Source organism: Primulina huaijiensis, chromosome 10 (genome assembly GCF_012295235.1).
Source record: "Primulina huaijiensis isolate GDHJ02 chromosome 10, ASM1229523v2, whole genome shotgun sequence".
In the NCBI taxonomy this organism is placed as follows: Eukaryota; Viridiplantae; Streptophyta; class Magnoliopsida; order Lamiales; family Gesneriaceae; genus Primulina; species Primulina huaijiensis.
The window spans coordinates 10,072,772-10,078,444 of record NC_133315.1 but is presented as its reverse complement, the minus strand read 5'-3'; the positions used below and the strand labels follow the sequence as shown (position 1 = coordinate 10,078,444).

The 5,673-nt window shown below is 28.6% G+C and overlaps 1 non-coding gene across 1 annotated transcript; it reads left to right on the top strand.

Annotated features, from left to right (window-relative positions):
• The first annotated feature begins 5,262 nt into the window (after positions 1–5,262).
• Positions 5,263–5,373, top strand: LOC140987057 (small nucleolar RNA R71). Its single transcript, XR_012177058.1, has one exon. It is a non-coding gene; the product is annotated as a small nucleolar RNA R71 (small nucleolar RNA).
• The last annotated feature ends 300 nt before the right edge of the window (positions 5,374–5,673 follow it).

Sequence of the window (5,673 nt, the reverse complement as noted above, 5' to 3'; positions counted from 1 at the left end):
AATGCGTATCAAGAACCTCTAGAAAATTATCCAAAAGCTCTTTACTCAGACCATTCTTAATGAAAAAAAATTTATCTTCTCTATTCATTGATGTCATTCTAACATTTTTGCAATTCCCTTTACAAGTCCACCTTGCACATTTATGACATCCACCTATACGTTTAGCTCTTCGCTTTTTGGCATATGTGCTTTTAGCAAATCCTGGCATATGTCTTATTATTATTTCACTTGCTTCCCCAACCAATCGGACTTTTGCTTCAATTATCAACCGGATATCATTCGGTATGCCATATGACATCATCAACCTTAGTCGCTCACATCTAGCTTTATAAATTTTTTTCAACGCATTATCAGGTAAACAAGCAAAATATTTACGAAGATTCACAATACAAGCATCCATATTATTATTATTATTATTATTATTATTATTATTATTATTATTATTATTATATATTTCAATTATTTTGGGAAAACTGAAAAAACCGACTTAGATAGTCACGGAGTACCGTTATCCGCCACTTAACCGGGAAATGAACTAGAATCTGCAAAAACAAAATGAAAATATCAAACAACTATTGTGGATCATATAAAGGCATAAAATCATCATTAAGAATTTCATTTTCTATAAAAGGCTTAAGTCTTTGCCCATTAACTTTAAACACGTCATTATTTTTAGGATTTTCAATATCAACAGCACCATGAGGATAAACAAATTTAACTATAAATGGTCCTGACCATCTCGATCTTAGTTTTCCTGGAAATAAATGCAAACGAGAATTATAAAGTAAAACTTTTTGTCCAATTTCAAATGACTTTCTCATAATATTTTTATCATGAAAGGCTTTAGTTTTATCTTTATAAATCTTTGAATTTTCATATGCATCATTTCTTAATTCTTCAAGTTCATTTAATTGCAATTTTCTTAATTTAGATGCATCATCTAAATTAATATTAAATGCTTTAATTGCCCAATAAGCTTTATGTTCAAGTTCAACCGGTAAATGACAATGCTTACCAAAAACTAACCTATATGGTGACATCCCTAATGATGTCTTAAATGCAGTTCTATATGCCCATAATGCATCAGTTAATCTTAAAGACCAATCTTTTCGATTTGGATTAACTGTTTTTTCTAAAATTTGTTTTATTTCTCTATTTGCAAGTTCAACTTGACCATTACTTTGAGGATGATATGGGGTAGAAACTTTATGTGTAATGCCATATTTTCTTAACAAAGAAGAAAATGATTTATTTATAAAATGACTTCCCCCATCACTAATTATTGCTCTAGGTATTCCAAATCGACTAAAAATATTTTCTTTTAAAAATTTTATAACAACTTTATGATCATTAGTTCTACATGCAATTGCTTCAATCCATTTTGAAACATAATCAACAGCGACTAAAATGTACGTATATCCAAAAGATAATGGAAATGGACCCATAAAATCTATCCCCCAACTATCGAATATTTCAATAATTATGATTGGATTTAAAGGCATCATGTTTCGTTTTGAAATTGATCCCATCTTCTGACAGTTTTCACAAGATTTGCAAAATAAATGCGTATCTTTGAATAAAGAGGGCCAATAAAATCCACATTGTAAGATTTTTGCAGCTGTTTTATTGGATGAAAAATGACCTCCACATGCTTCAGAATGACAAAATTTAATAACATTACTTACTTCATTGTCGGGTATGCATCGTCGAAAAATTTGGTCAGGACAATACTTAAACAAGTAAGGATCATCCCAATAAAATTTTTTAACTTCTATCAAGAATTTATTCTTATCCTGTGAATTCCAATGAGAAGGCATTTTATTTGTCACAATAAAATTTACAATGTTAGCAAACCAGGGCATAATAGTAGCATAAAACAACTGATCATCTAGAAAATTTTCATTTTTTGGTATTTCATTATGAGATGATTCAGTCATTATTCTAGATAAATGATCGGCTACGACATTTTCTTTTCCTTTTTTATCTTTAATTATAATATCAAATTCTTGTAACAATAAAATCCACCGTATTAATCTTGGCTTAGCATCTTGTTTATTTGATAAATATTTTACGGCAGAATGATCAGTGTACACAATAGTAGTAGAACCAATTAAATAAGATCGAAACTTATCTAATGCAAATACTACTGAAAGTAATTCTTTTTCAGTAGTTGAATAATTTATTTGGGCACTATTTAAGGTTCTACTAGCATAATAGATTGCATACGGTTTTCCTTCTTTTCTCTGTCCTAACACAGCTCCTATAGCATAATCACTTGCATCACACATTAATTCAAATGGTAAAGACCAATCTGGAGGTTGTAAAATAGGTGATGTAATTAAAAGATTAATTATTTTTTTAAAAGCATTTTCACATTTCTGAGTCCATTCAAATTGTGTATCTTTTGTTAAAAGATTCGAAATTGGTTTAGATATTATGCTGAAATTTTTTATAAACCTTCTATAAAAACCTGCATGACCCAAGAATGATCGAACTTCTTTGACCGTTTTTGGTGATGTTAAATTAGCAATAACATCAACTTTGGCTTTATCAACTTCAATTCCTTTTTCAGATATCACATGACCTAACACAATCCCAGATTTAACCATATAATGACATTTTTCCCAATTTAAAACAAGATTTTTTTCTTCACATCGTTTTAATACTTCTTCTAGGTTTTTAAGACAATTTTCAAATGAGTTTCCAAAAACAGTTATATCATCCATAAAAACTTCTACAAATTCTTCAATCATATCACTGAAAATACTTAACATGCATCTTTGAAAAGTAGCCGGAGCATTACATAAACCAAATGGCATTCTTTTAAATGCAAAAGTTCCGAAAGGACAAGTGAAAGTAGTTTTTTCTTGATCTTCTAATGATATAGGTATTTGATAATACCCCGAATACCCATCAAGAAAACAGTAATAAGAATTTCCTGCTACTTTTTCTAGAATTTGATCTAAAAATGGTAGTGGGAAATGATCTTTTCTAGTTGCATCATTTAATTTTCTATAATCAATACACATACGCCAACTAGATGGAATCCTAGCTTGTAATAACTCTCCCTTTTCATTTTTTATAACAGTGATGCCTGACTTTTTAGGTACTACTTGTGTTGGACTTACCCATTTACTATCTGAGATTGGATAGATAATTCCAGCGTCTAATAGTTTTAATACTTCATTCTTAACAACTTCCTTCATATGTGGATTTAACCTTCTTTGTGGTTGTTGATATGTTTTAGCATTTTCTTCCAAATGAATTTTATGTGTGCAAATTAAAGGATTTATACCTTTTATATCTTTCAAAGTCCATCCAATTGCATTTTTATATTTCTTAAGTAATTTAATTAAATCTTCTTCTTGATTTGGTAGAAGAGTGGAAGAAATTACAACAGGAAATGTTTTATTTTCACCAAGAAATACATATTTCAATTCGAATGGTAAAACTTTTAATTCAAGTTTTGTATTATCATCTTTTTTAAAATTATTTTCAGACTCAAAACTTTCTATTGAAAAAACTTCAGATTGTTGATTTAAGTTTTCTTCTTGTATATTTTCTTCCATAATTGTTTCAATTTCATTATCATATTCATTTTCATTAATACTTGGTTGTTTACATAAATTGAACACATTAAGTTCTAGAGTCATATTTCCAAAAGACAATTTCATTATTCCATTTCGACAATTAATTAAAGCATTTGAAGTTGCTAGAAATGGTCGTCCCAATATTACTGGAATTTCATTATGTACTTCTATTGGTTGTGTATCCAAAACAATAAAATCTACAGGATATATGAATTTATCAACTTGAACCAACACATCTTCTACAATACCTCTAGGTATTTTGATTGACCTATCCGCCAGTAAGAGAGTAACAGAAGTGGGTTTTAATTCTCCTAAATTAAGTTTTTCATAAACTGAATAAGGAAGTAAATTCACACTTGCTCCCAAATCTAACAAAGCTTTTTTAATTTTATTTTCTCCAATAATACATGAAATTGTTGGACAACCAGGATCTTTATATTTTAAACTAGAATTATTTTGAAGAATAGAACTTACTTGTTCAGCCAAGAATGCTTTCTTCTTCACATGCAATTTTCTCTTCACAGTACATAAGTCTTTTAAAAATTTTGCATATGAAGGTACTTGTTTAATAGCATCTAATAATGGAATATTTATCTTTACTTGTTTAAAAACTTCATAGATATCAGAATCATTTTTTTGTTTTTTATGATTTGTTAATGCATGAGGAAATGGTGGAGGTTTATTTGATTCATTTACTATTTCAGATGATTTATCATTCAACATATTATTTTTAGAATTTAAGGTATCATCATTCTCAAAAGTATCAGGATTATCATCCTTACTCTTTGATTTTAAATGATCCTTGTTTTCATTACTATATGGATCATTAACTATTTTACCACTTCTAAGGGTAATAACAGATTTTATTTGATCAATTTTTTCATTTTTTAATTCTTGATTTTGATTTTTAGGATTAGGTTGAGGTTGAGATGGAAATTTTCCTTTTTCATGAATATTAAGTGCAGATGCAAATTTTGCAAGAGTTTCTTTCAAATCAGTCATAGATTGACTGTTTTGAATATTGATAGATTCTTGCTTTTGGATAAATGCATGAATTACATCTTCAAAGTTTTTTCTTGGAGGTGTAACATAAGGAATATAACCTTGATGATTTTGGTTATTTTGAAAATATTGTTGTGAGGGTTGTGCATTATTATCATTCCTCCAACTAAAATTAGGATGATTTTTCCATCCAGGATTATATGATGTTGAAAAAGGATCTAGTATTGGTTTTTTATAATTGTTAACATAATTTGCTTGTTCATGGAGACATTCTTTAAATGAAGGTAATGTTGGACAATCTTTTGTAGCATGATCATGTGTATCACATATATGACAAACAATTTCTTGAATACTTTTTAATTGACCACTCTTTTTCATTTCTAATGACTCAATTTTTCTTGCTAAAGATTCAAGTTTAGCTTGAATATCTATATCATCTTTAAGCTTATAGATACCACCTCTATTTGTTGAATTATTAATTTTAGTTGTTGCTGGTTCTATTGTGCCTATATTATCCCAATTTTGAGCATTTTCTGCTAATGAATCCAAGTACTCCATAGCTTCATTTGGATTTTTATCTTCAAAAGTTCCATTACACATGAATTCTATCATTTGCCTATCTTTAGGTATTAGACCTTCATAAAAGTGAGAAACTATTCTCCATGTCTCAAAACCATGATGTGGGCATGTATTAAGTAATTCTTTATATCTATCTCAACATTGATAAAATGTTTCTCCTTGTTTTTGAGAAAAAGTAGTAATTTGTCTTTTAAAAGAGTTTGTTCTATGGGAAGGAAAATTTTTTTTGAGAAATTGTTGTTGCATTTCTTCTCATGATCTTATTGAACTTGATCTCAAATTTTGTAGCCATGTTTTAGCTTTATCTTTTAAAGAAAAAGGGAAAAGCTTTAATCGAACTATATCCATGCTACAATTTTGATCATTATAAGTGTTACAAACTTCCTCAAATTCTCTTAGATGTAAATATGGATTTTCAGAATCTAAGCCATGAAAATTTGGTAAAAGTTGAATAATTTGAGGTTTAAAGTTGAAATTAGATGCATCAGGAGGAAAAACTAAA